The following is a 13,717-nucleotide window of genomic DNA, read 5'->3' on the forward strand; positions in this document are numbered from 1 at the left end:
CGCATGCCTGAGTGCTCTCCCTCATCAGGGAAGGCTCGGCATTCAGATGAGCTGCGTGTTTACATCTGCCACGCTCACCCCAGGGCTGCGCTGCACACACTCGGCTGGGCACGACAAAAGGTCACCTGTTCCTGCTGCACGGGGGCTCTGCACTGCCTCACGTGTGAGCCTGCCAGGGAGCTGGGCAGGCACCTGCAGGGGAAGGGCAAGACAGGCTTTTACCTCTTTTTCCCACGGAGCAAACAGCAACAGCAACCTTAGAAATGCAGGTTAGGAACCTTTCAGGGGATAACACGGTTTCTTCCGCATCCCTGTCTGCTACACTGGGAGATGTCGCCTGCCAGCAGAGCAGCTGAGAGAGATGTGTGCATGGCTTCATTCAAGTCACCTCTGGGTGTCTTTGCTTGCAAGACAAAAGCCAGCTGAGAGCTGCTGTTCTTACTTAGTTGGAAGAGAGGAGCTTTACTGAGCCCAGCAACTGGCAAAGATGCAAAGACACGAGGCTTTCTTCCACACACTAGTGCTAAGAGCAGGCTGGGAAAAGGGTTTACTTCATAAAGCTCCTGGAGATTTCTTTTTTCCTCTCCCGTTCCCGCTGAAGATCAAAATCCCAAGCACCTGTGAAACTAAACAGAAATAAAGCCACCTGGTTTGGGTGAATTAAAATGTTTTGTTCAGTAGCTTCTGAACATGCTGTTAATAATCAGCTTAAATTGCAGAACAAGGGCGTTTCAAATTAGAAAACTAAAAATCTTGGTTGTCAAAGTGAGACTTTTCAAGAATTTGAGGGCTCTTTTTTAAACCAAGACATTTGTCAAAGCTGTTCTTTTTTTACCAAAAAAAGAAAAAGTTTCCACTTCAATAGATCTGCTACCTTTTAGACACAAGCAGAGACAAGGAGAGAGAAAGGCAAGGCCCAAAAAGTTGGTTGGAAACCAAGGTCATAACCAAGGTCACTGACTAAATTACCATCACATCAAAGGATTGAAACTATAAGGATGAGTTCTGTATTCCTCGCTGGCATCTGCTATTGCCTTTTGTAACACCAGAATTTCACTAATGACTTGAAATCTCCAGCCCATCTTTCATCCTCAGGCATTACATGGAAGCTACATTACCTCTGTAGGAGATTAATGGGACCCTATTGCACAGGAACTGGTGGTTCCCTCATCATCCACACTGCTGATCCAGCATGCTTTATGACCACTCCACCGGGGCAGCTTGGACACGACTGAAGTGATAAATGACCACCTCTGCTTTGTGTGCAAGAGAAGAGACCCGCTCAGCACTGGTTCAATTGCTAAGGCACAGCAGAGGATGATGTTGCTCTTCACAGCACCAGCTTGGAACCCCAAGAACCACGTTCACAAATGGTGCTTTGTCACCTGAGTTACTGCCAGTGGCTTCAGGCATTGTCAGATTCCCAAGCAAGCAGCAGATCTGTGGTCACTGAGGAACAGGAGAGAGGCCCAAAGGCAGCAGTGGCAGAAAGAAACGTGCACCTCCGAGGGCTCCTCAAAGGCACTGATGACAAGAACACAGCCAGGAAATAGTTCCCAGTGTGTTGTACACAAGCACAAGAGTTAGAGGAAGAAAAGTGCAAAGTTGGCTCCATGGAGCCACCTCAGGCAGTTCCCCTCACCAATATTGGGAAAATAGCCTCAAAAAGATGTGTGAAGGAGGAAGTGATCTAGTAAAACAACAAAAAGGGATTTTTAGAATTCCTAGAAAGCATACAGGCAAAATCCTATGACGTGACAACATTCCTAGAAATAAAAGAAATTCCTAGAAAATAGATTTTTTTTTTTCCCACAAAGAATCCTAAAAGAAACTGGGAAAGTATTTGCAAGGTTCCTGATAAGCACTTGAGGACATTTCTAGAAAGCAAAACAAGAAATGGCTTGAAAACCACATTGACCTGGAAAAGCAAAGGGGAGATTTCTAGCAAGCAATGTGGAAATTTCTGGGAAGAAACGCAACAAATCCTGGAAAGAATTATGAGAGTTTCTAGAAATCATATGGAGATATTCCTTGGAAGGAACCCAAAAAATTCCTTGGAAGCATCCTAATAAAATTCAAAAGTAATCAAAAACATCAAAGAATTCAAGAATTCAAAACATCCTGGGACATTTCTAGGAAGCAGAGAAGAAATTTCTGGAAAGTAGCTCCTATGGTAAAATGTCTAGAAAACATCAGGGAACTTTCTAAAGTCAAATGTGAAATTCCTGGAAAGCAACTGGGAACAATCCTAGAAGGCTAGGAGAAAATTCCTGGAAAACAACCTGAGAACTTTCCAGAAAGCAACATTTTTGCAACATTTTCTTCCTAGAAAGAAAATTTAGAGAAAGCTTATGGAAACTCTGGAAAATTCAGAGAAAACTTATGATGTGTTCCCATAAAACACTGCAGAACATTCCGAAAAAAACAAAGCGGAAATTCTTAGAAAGAAAAAAAAATTGTTGTTAAAATTGCTTCAAAATTGCTGGAAAGTAATGGGGCATTCCTGGCAAATGTGCTGGGACATTCCTAGAAGGCAATGTAGAAATTCCTGAAAAGAAATAAGGAAAATTTCTGGAAAGAACCCAGGATAATGTCAAGAAAGGAAACTGAGATTCCTACAAAGTACTGGGAATGTTGCTAGAAAGCACCTACAATGCTAATTTTGAAGGGTAAGACCTGGAGAGGGGGTATGGGGAGTTTGAGAAAGGCATGATATCCCCAAGATTCCAAGAGTGCTGAAGGTGAAAGGCGGAGGAGCAGCACTCAACCTCAGGAAGGTCCAGCTTGGTGCTGGGTGGCAGGAGACCAGGAACGTCACCTCAGAGACCAGGGTTCACACATGAAGGCACACAAGGTCACATTAAGTCTGCCCATATGGGCCTGATTCATCTAGTCTGTTCCTAGAAATCTCCAGTGAAGAGGAAAAGCCCTTTTCTATGTCAAGGCATCTCTGTATTTACCTTCCCATGTTTCTGGAGAGCTTTCTTTGCAGGTGTACAGCCTCAATCTCTGAACCTCCTCTTTCCCTGTCCCCTTGGGCACTGACAGGGATGTGTTCCTAAGGCCATAGGACAATTCAAGTGGAAAGGCAGCTCAGGAGGTCTTTAGGTCCAACTTCCTGCCCAAAGCAAGGTCAGCTCTGAGGTGAGACCAGGTTGTTCAGGGCTTTGTCTGATTGGGGCTTAAAATCCTCCAAAGGCCGAGACTGCCCACTCTTTACAGTGGGACACCTGTCCCATTGCTTGACTGCCCTCACATGAAAAGTCTGTGTTGTATAAGGAGGATGTGTACAAACCTAAGGAGGTTGTACACATAACCAGCTGGAACCTCTCTTGTTCCACAGGACGTCCATTGCTGCTCATTCTCCTGTTGTGTTCCACTGCAAAGAGCCCAAATTTGACTTCCCCATCAATTCCTTTCAAAAGCCTCCTGAGCACATCCATGGTTGCTCACACTGCCCAGACAGCCCTCCCTTTCCTCCCTGGCAGATGAAGGGCCCATCTGCCCAACTCCCTTAAGACCAACTTTGTTTTTTCCCCATGGCTTTTTCAGAAGCTGTTTTTCAGACCATTTCTGCTCAGGAAGAAGAAGAGATCACAGAGGAATTGGTGACATCACTTCTATGATGTTCCTCTCCCCAGCTGACTCAGCTGTCTGGGAGAGAGCCTAGCAATTATCTCCAGTAGGCCTCTGCTCATCTGATTGACTTGCCTTTGCTTTCATGCCTGGCACTTCAAACATCGGGGACAGCAAGGCAGGGGGGAAATTTTCCTAATGGAATGAAACAAGGGCTCCAAAAATTACAGCTGCCTCATCTGGAAAGCAGAGCATGTCTCAGCCTCCCCACTGCGCTCAGCCTCCAGGTTATCACCCACACACCCGGGCCCAACAGCACCGACAGTAATCATTTGTAAACAATTAATTGTGGAAGAGATAGCAGCCCCATCACTCACTGAAAAGCAGCATGGAACATGAACCTCAGAAGGTGAAATCCACTCTTGGAGGTTCCTGTTAGGAGTGGAGAGGGATGTGACACATCCTCGAGAGCCTGAGATCCTACTCCTGCCACTGACTGCAGGCAAGTCCTTTAACTGGTTTGTGCCTCAGTTTCTCCACTGTTTCACCGGGCAATGGCTCCCACTATGCAGGAGGAGAATATCCAGCACAACAGCCCCTTGATCTGTGGCTACCCAAATCAAACAGGCCTGGTCGCTGGCCGGTGGCCGTGGTACAGCCCCCATCTGAGGGTGAAGCCAAAAGCTCTCTCAGAGCCAGGTGACTTCATCCTTCTTGTCACATGGGAAGGGGTCCTGGCCTGCCTGTCCCCATGGCTGGGCCGAGTCACTGGCCAGAGGATGTTAGCTGGGAGCATGCTAGTGATGGAAGAGGGCAGACCACTGTGGGCCTGGCTCTCCCAGGCCTAGTGTAGATACGGCCACCATGGCCCCTCTGGGGCAGTCTGTCCACCCTGGGGGTAACAGGAGGTTCCTGTCTGTCCCCGCTGTTCAGCTGCAGCTCAGGTTGCAGGTGCCCAACTTGGTTGAAAGCAGCTCTGAGGGAAATGGTTCCAGCATGGCTGTGTTCAGCCTCTCCCACACCACCTGGGCATCTCTGTGGGGTGGTGGCTGCTCTCCAAGGGAATTCCTGCTCTAGCAGAGTGCGGGTACTGCCTATGAGATGACAGCTGCTGCTGGGGCAGAGCCACACACCCACATGCTGTCTGAATAATGAAAACAAAATGCCTCGCTCCCACTGGATGCTGTTTTATTGCCTGACTGGTGGTTGCTGCCATGTGAGTCACTTCCAGGGGAGGCCACAAGGCACTTCTGTTGCAAAAAGAAGAAATGATGCAGAGCCTGAGCTGCTGTGCACTTGGGAAAGCAGATCAATACATGATCAGCAGATCAATCACTGTCTTGGGCGAGGGAATTCTAGCTGGAAAGGCTCTCCTGCTTTTTCTGGGTCATTAGGAGAGCCCCCTATCCTAAAGCAGGGCCTCCATCTAACAACAGCGCTCTACTTGATTAATGCTGATTAGCCCTGCTTTGCTTGGTACGTTGATTAAAAAGCAAGGTTCATTTCCCAGGTTTCCTTCCCAATCACATTCCTTAATTTCTTTTGGCACTGCCACAACCTCTTAATTCTTCAGTCCTTCAAGCAGCTCATCAGACAAGGACAGTGCTGAGGCAGTAGCAGACAAAGGTCAGATGTGGGTTATAGCCAAAGGGAAGCTCTCTCCTGGGCAGTCTTAATCTATGTAGTGGGCTGGCTCGTGGTATTGTCACCTTAAAATGTTGCTCATGACAACTGTGAAGGCAGATAAAAACCCATCACCACTCAGGATGTTCCTACATACTGTTCTCCTCAGACATATCTGCTTGATTCCCAGCAACTGTAGAAGCAAAGGGCCCCATATTGCCTTTTCTTCAAATTATCAGCCAAACTGCTGTAGAAATGGCTTTATGGCTTAGCCCAGTGGCCCACCCAGCTTGTTCAGTGGATAGATGCAAAGATAGATGCAAAGATAGATGCAAAGAAATCCAGGGCAATAGGGCACATACAAAGGGGTCTTGGCCCACTCTTCCCATCTTTGGTGGTCTGTGCTTCAAGGGCCTTCATCAGTTCGAAGCCATACTCAGCTTATGGGGTTTAACATCCACCAATGCATTGTCAATCACGCTCCGTGGAAATGCAAAAGGAACTTGCTTCTGTGTGTATCAAATCTACTGCTTGCCTGCTTTCAGAAACACCTAGTTATGAGGAAAGAGCAGCAATCCCTCCCTCACAGCTCCCATGAGCTACTGTCCATGGTATGAGAGGTCTCTGTCATTGTCCCTTTAGGCATCACTTGTTCTAGGCAGGGGGTCCTCCCTTCTCACAGAACCAATTTTGCAGCTTATTGGAAGTTGTTTCAATAAAACAACCAGGGCTCAAGAAAACAAATACCCCATTACTGCCTCTTTTGCAATAAGAAAGTGGAAATCCAGAGTATCTTTAAAACACAACCGAATAAATAACAATTTGAAGCAGACAGCAATGAGTTAATCTCGCATCTGAATATTCACTGCTGTTAAGATGAAGACTTGCCTCCTTCAGCTCTTATGTAAATAGAACTCATCTGCGATGCAGATTTTATTAATTAACTGGCAAATCGAGAAAACCCCAATAGGCTGTAATTGAACTTCATGTTGATGATAGATGAGGAGACACTCACAGGCCATCAGCTGTGTCTGCACAGTCACTCCTGGATCTGCTGCCGTCCCTGCCCATCCTCACAGCAGAGGGGCTGCCCCATCCTGAGCAAAATCAAGAATATCTGAGGGGCAAACGCCTGGAGGTGATGGGATGCCTGGAGCTGATGAGATACCTGGCACATATTCTTCCTGAAGCACCCTCTGGCTCATCAGATTGCTTTTGTTCATATTTTCTGCAGCTCCCAGATGCTCTCAGGAGGCAGGCACTAGCTGCTGAAGCTCCATCAGGAGTGAGGATGCTCATAGCTTTGAGGGGACGTAATCACCCCTAACATGAAGAGGGGACATTTGTTGATGCTGCAGGAGCTGGGCTGCTCAGATGCCACCAGGAGTCCCAGGTAACCCAAGAAATGTAAGATTTCCCTGTACCTGAGGATGACATGCCCTATAGAAACACACCCCAAACCAAGACCTTAGGTGAAGCACAGACCAGTCAGATTTGTGTGTGTCCCAGGGGTGACTCCCTGCTGGGTAACATGGATGGTGGCAGAGCAGCCTGTGTGTGGAAAAGGCAGCCCTAGAGCCCTGCAGGAGCACTATGCTGCCCTTCTCCAGCGCGGCAGCACGCGGCAGAGCCCAGCGGGAAGGAGATTAAGGCATTATTGATGTAGGAGGAGAAGGGATGAATGAAACAACCCCCTGCACGGGTACTTTGCAGTTCTTGGAGGGGAACTAATTTTGCTTTCATTTTGCTGGAGAAACAGAGAGGCAACAGCAAGCAGCCCACCCTCAGAGCTGCAGAAGCCTGTGTTCTTCTCGGTGCAGGAAGAGGAAGTGGCATTTGAGGCACTGAGATGTGAGAAGAGTTTCATTATTGCTCTGGATGGCCCCTCCATTAGAGAAAACACAGTATTTAATGACGGGGAAAGAAAACTGGAGCTTCCTGCTGCGTCCAGAAAGCTGTCTCTTTTCAGCTTTGCCTCTTTCCCTTTATTTATGGGACTGAGGGAGGCTGGACCTATCCATCCCTGTAGCAGCCCATCCTTGGATCTCATGAGGGATGCTCCAAGCCCACGCAAGTGAAGATCTCCCTGCAGACAGGGACCCACAGGCACAGTCCCTGCTGTGCGCCCTGCTCCCCAGCTTTGGGATAACTTCCAGCAGGCAGAAGCTGCTGGCCATGGGTGCAGATATGGGATACCAAGATCTACCCCCCCTCCAACCACACCCACAGCCACACTCCCCAGGATCTCTACACCAGAAATTCAGTGCCATTAAGAAGAAACTGAGGCACAGGGGATGTGTTAGACACACTTATAAAGACTGTGCTTGATTAAAAGGCACGGGGAATGCTTTCCCCATGGCTTCCTTGCAAAGTGCATTCAGATTACCAGGGAAGGACTTGGTTTCTCATGACTGGCTTAACAAACCCAACATGGGATTCACACGTCAAGCTAATTCTTCCCAGCTGGCACCAATTATTTGCCAAGGTAGTTTTGATCTCTCAATTACACCCCATGAAGTTTTCAGCATGGAAAAGCAGAATATCTTTTCTTTCTCCTCTCTTAATAACCTCTCTTAATAATTGGGTTTTTTTATAGCAACATGTCAACAGACATCAGGAGTAGAACCAGCTCACATTCCCTTTGCTGGGACAACTCTAGCTCTGCTAGGAATTGAGATAAAAGGAAGCTTGCTTTCATCCCAGCATAAGCAGGCAAGAACTGGAGCATGAACAGAGAGAAGACAAGCAGAGAAGCGAGCACTGTGATTTTATTCTGAGTCTGTGCACCTAAAGCTGTCCTTAATCACCACTCATGACTCATAGCCATTTCTTTCACTGGGAGCTCCAGACAGGGTAATTTGGTTTCAGAGGAGCAGAGGCACATTGGCTGCAAGGGACCTCTGGATGTCTCCCATTCAACCACTCATAATTTGCTCTCGGAATTTTCTTGGGTTCCCTCATGACCTGTCCTGTTCCCAAAGTGATGAGCTTTGAATGTGTCCTGAAGTGAGAAAGCTTCCTGCAGCAGAGAACATGTTGGAGGAAGAAGAGTAGTTTCAGCTGTTGCCTGCTCCCGTCTGCTCTGGAAAATTTCCTAGTCCCCTTCACCGTGTCAGCTGCGCCAGGAGATGGACTCTGGGATCTGTGTGGGTCGGGGTTCTTGGAAGACAGCAGGAGGAGGGGATCCATAGGATCTCAGGAGACTGAGAAAAACAAAAGAACAGGGGACAGAGCTTGCAGGAAGCAGTGAGGTTCAGGATAAGGTCAGGAGCTAGAAAGGGGCTGTGTGTGTGAAGGCTGGATAACCACAGACTCGGACCATCAAGCTCAGCCATCATCTAAAATTGATCACTTTTTCCTGCTTGATTCTCAGCTGCAGCTGGAAGCTGGACTGAGGTTTGACTGGAGCCAGGATCGGAATCTGCCTGCTCTGACTGCTTCAGAGACAAACTCCTTCATCCTGGGCCTTCCTGCATTATTTACAGAGACCACAGCCCCTTTCACTACCATCACCAGGACATTCCAGAGATTTCCAAGCAAAGGAGCAAGTTTCCTGTAAATTACATTTCCGGCAAGCATCTCTGCTAATTAAAGATTATGAAATGAATTTACCATTGCGTCAATTAAAATCCATTCACAGCTAATACCTTCCTCTTTTTCAACGTCATTTATTTATCGAGGGTGGGGAAGGAAGGAACCGCGCTCGGAGTCTCCAGAAGTTCTCTGGATTTGGAACAGACTTGGCTCTGCCTCATTACATGGAATAGGTCCCTGGAGAATGCAGACTGATTGCAATCTAATTTATGGCATTCATCAACATATGAATTAATGCTGGGGTCTCAGATATGAGATCTCTCTATTTGCCTCTCCCTCCTCGCACAGGCTCGGCTGCTCAGTTCCACTGCCATGCTTCCTTCCCTCCCACTACGGCTACTTTCCTGCATTAAAGAAACAGCCTTGGTTTTGGTTAGGAAAACTTGTTTATCATGAACAAACTGGGCATCTCACCTAATTTTCTGGGAACTGAAGTCAACTGAAACCAAGGAGAATTTAATCCCTGTTTTGAATGAGTTTGGGCTCTGGTGCTCAGCTGCCATGCACCTCAGCTTCCCCATCTGTGACACAGGGACGCTGTTCCCAGCCTCCCTCTGAAAGCCACAGGGAGAATAAAAATACACTTGTGCTTTGGAGCCCTGCAGAGAAGTTTGCAGAGGGCTTTTGTGTGTTTTACTATTGCTTCTTTGTATTGTTCTTGGCTTTGACCTTGGACTGAGCTGAACCAAAGAATAATCAAGCAAAGCACTTACATTTCAGGTGCATGTTGGACACTTGTTAAAGAAAGCCTAAAAGTGCAAAGTCTTCTGGTAGCAGCCATTAACCCATGTGGTGACTGGGAGCCCTGGAGGTGCTGGCAGGGTTATAAATCATGCAAGGGGTGGATGAAGGGCCGAGAGGCTGGCACAAAGAGACAAAACACAACAGCAAAACAAATCTGAGGACAGACAGTCAGTGTGCAGGATGCCTCGGGGCAGGGAAGGCAGGTCAGGGAGTAGGAGGAGATGTGCAGAGGAGCAGAGTGCATTCAGACTTTGAAAGGGGAGAGTTCTGCTTCGTTGGCATGAGCAAGCAGTAGCTGTACCGGGTAACTGAAAGCAGGCATAGCTCAGGATGGGAACTATAGGATGTCTGTCTGCTGGGGTCAGGCTTCCTTTTCTTGGGGCACAACTCCACAGACAGGACTGGTTTTGAGACAGAAACCTCTGCATTTGGGCTCTCTCACTGCCCAGATCCCAAGGTCACCTTCAGCAGAGTTCAGTTCTGGAGAAAAGGTCTGGGGCGATGTCATTGAAGCTCAAAACCACCATGAACTGCTGTTCCATCACTCACCTGCTCCTCCTGAATTGTCTGAATGTGCATGGACTTAGTGAATGTGGCTTAGTTTTTAGCTCATCTCTCTGAGGAAAGAAATAAAGCATGTAAAGTAATTTTTAGACTTATGTATGGATCACTCTGTTAGTCAAAAGCATCAAAGAGTGCTCCAGGGAAGAAGGAAATTTGAAGTTCCCTGTGCTTGATGGGACAGATAAGATGTGGATTTCCATTGCAGTGAAGAAGACTCAAGTTGGATTCACCAGGAAAAGCCATAACTCAACACTGAAGGACAGGAACCAACTGCAAAGCTCTCACTTATGGGAGACCTCCTTCATGTGGGGAACAGCAGGTTCAGCCAGAAGAATACACCATGCAACCAACATTTTAAAAACCAAGAGCTTTGGTGAGCTGTGGATAATTTTATGTAGCATTAGTAGACATTTAATTCCTTCATAGCAGTAAAGTGCAGGAGTCAAAGGATTCTGTCTCCATGTAATTAACAACCTATGCTAAAAAAATCCTGCCCTGCTCATTAGGAATGTCACCTTCACTCTTCATTTCAGACTTTTCCTGGGGATTCAACTCAAACTTCAAGTTTCCCTGGCTAAATTACTCTTTAGTAGCAGTAGGCTGGCAGATTGGTAAAAAAAAAACAAACAAAAAACAAAAAACAAAACAACATGCAGCACTTCCATCACAAAATAAAAAGATGGAAGGGATGCAATCCCACCTCTGGTTGTGATGGGTTAAAAATGGTTTCCATACTTGTTGAAAGCATTTTTTTCTTCCTCTGGTTCTGCTCCGTAGTTTATCCTATCCCAAAGTAATCAAGCATTTTGCTGCCACTGCCAATCACAGCTGCCTGCTGCTGACAAGAGGAGCTTGCTGCTAGAGCTGGAGCACCACAGGATGCTCCAGGCAATGCCCCTGCTGGGATGCAGCAGAGCTCAGTCCAGACTGGAGCTGTTTTATGCTCCTGTCACTCAGTCCAGGGCTCCTACAGTTCACCAGGACCGGGCTGACCTTGCCAGACCTGAACAGGGAACAGGGATGCTCTCAGCCATTATCAGCCTTCCATCCAGGAGGGCTGTGCCCACTTCTCTATTCCAGCACCCACACTGGCTGGACATTCCCATCTGGGATCCAGCATCTGCACACGTGGCTTTGGAGCACAGGAAAAGGAGTGTTACCCACTGCCATTCAGGACACAGGCACATGTTCCAGTCCCCCTCTGCCATCAGTTCCTTTGATGTGAGTGTGTCTGTTGTGGCAGGGATGGCCAGGACCGTGGCCTCAGGGGCTGTTTTCCTACCTGTGAGGCTGGGATCAGTCTGCAGACACAGTTACAACCTGGGCAGGCAACAACATAGGGCTCAGGCATGCAATGAATGCACTGTGAGACACTGAATGAGTGCCTGGGAAATAGCAGGTGAGGGTTCTGAAAGGTGGTGGGGAAAGGGCACGGCAGGAGCACAATCTGCAATGCAGAAGAGAGCACTGCATCACCTCTCGTGTGAGGTGGCAGATTAATCAGGAGTCACTGAGTGCATTTGTAACCTGCCTGGCAACCCAGCAGCGCTTCTCAACCCTACCCAGCTCTCTCTCCACACCTGAAAAACCAGCATAACTTTACATGTCACTCGTTAGAAACAGGTCCTGCTCTGGGAGGAGAAAATACTGGAGTAAGGACGTGGTGAGGGGCAGGCAGCAGAGCCCCTCCTGGGTGTGTCTGTAGGGAATGAGGACTGGCATCTGGGGAGGTCTCTGCTCCTGTACCTCTGCCTGCAATGAGGGGGATATTTCAGGGAAGGAGGTAAGTTTTCCTGTTTGCCTTGCTCAATTCCTTCATTTCTTCCTTTCTTCTATCATTGCTGACACCTAAAGTTTCCTCCTGAAGCCCAGATATCAGCAGGTAGACAGGCACCTCAGTCCTGCCCTTTCAAGCTCTCTGAAAATTCCAACAGGTTTGCATCCATACAGTTTTTCCTCAATTTTTCATGAAAGAAACAGCAGGTGAGGGTTTTTTTTTTTGGATCTACATATCCAGCTTAGATGGCAGAGAAGATAGAAAATGTAGAGACTGCCAGCTTCTCCCTCCAGATCCCTTTGAGAGGCTTTGGGAGGTGTCAGATGCACACAGCCTGGCTCCCCTTCTCACTGGATTTCAGGACAGCAAAGCTGTGAGTGGAAATAGATGTTGAAAAACAGTACTTTCCTACCTGTTCGGATGAGGCCTTCCTGTTCTGCTTTTGTCACACTTACCCAGATAATCCCTACAAATGCTTTTCAGCTATTTTTACTTATTTTCTGGCCAAGCAGCACTTTCTAGAGATGCAAACAAAACATGCAATTCATTCTTCCCACCTCAGCTCCACTGCAACTACTCCTGTTGCCCTGGGTTTGTTTATTTGGGAGATGTTCCCTTTTCTTTCATGAAGCAAGCTTTTCATGCTGGATAATTTTGTGCTTGCCCTCAGCCTCTCAAGTCCTTTGAATGAACCAAGCTGTCCATGAGATGGTGCCACACGCAGAGTTAAAACCCTACTTTGCTTACCAGAGACAGCAGACAGGGAACAGTCTTCCTAGGCACTGCATTTAATAGGGCATATTTATTATGTCTATTATTATTATAATCTGGACTTCTTCAGCTTTGGGTACATGAATAATACAGCATCAAAAAAGAAGGTTTTAAAAAGGTGCTTTTATATATAGATAGATAAAGATAGCTCGCTCTGATTCATCTGCTAAAAATTGCTGCTGCTCCTTGTTTGTTTGTTTTGTTCAAGCAGAAATCGCTGGGCAAGATGAATGCCAGGAATGGGAATACAGGATAAGCCTAAATTTCACAACTTCTTGTCATGCTGGAAGGTTGCTGTCAAAACTTTGGTGCAGGTCTGGAATTCGCTTAGAAATGAAGTCGCAGCTCCGGGGTGTAGTGCAGCAGCCGAGCACAGCCAGGCAGGGAGGCAGGGAAGAGCATCTGGCCCATGCAGGGATGAATGAAGGTCAGCTTGCCTCCTCAGGGGAAGGCTGCAGGGACTGGAGCAGGAGCTGTGCAGCCCCCACGAGCCAGCATCTGGATAGGAATGTCCCCCTGCACAGCTAAAATTTGAGTGGTTTGAAGGAGTCCTGTGATGAGTGTTTTACCTTGTGCCATATGAGGGTGTAAATTGTTGTGCTTGTTCTTCTGGACAGGTGCAGAGGTTTCTCTGGTGGGGATCAGGGTTTGGAGTCTGCAGCCAGCACAGAAAAGAGGCACAAAAAGCCCTTCAGGCTGTAAAAATGACCCTTGGGCAGACAAATGTCTCACTCAGAAGTACAGATGGAGGTATTGCTGCTGCAGCTGCACCTCCTGACCACATTTTCAGCCAACTTCTGCATAGCTCTGAGCCAGGGAGAGACACAAAGCCTTCCCAAGACACGGCACAGCGCACAGCAATAAACTCCAGCTCTGCTCTCCACCCCTACAGCTCTGTTTGCACCTGACAGGTGTTGCCACATCCTCAGCCTGTGGCCTCCTGGTCCCTCCTCACATGTCACAACGGAGGACATGCAGCCAGCAGTGGAGCTGGGAGCAGCATCAGATCTCCAGATCTGGGCTTCACCTTCTGGTCCCAGTCACAGAGAGGAGTCCAGACTGTCTGCT

This window comes from Motacilla alba, chromosome 8 (assembly GCF_015832195.1).
Source record: "Motacilla alba alba isolate MOTALB_02 chromosome 8, Motacilla_alba_V1.0_pri, whole genome shotgun sequence".
In the NCBI taxonomy this organism is placed as follows: domain Eukaryota; kingdom Metazoa; phylum Chordata; class Aves; order Passeriformes; family Motacillidae; genus Motacilla; species Motacilla alba.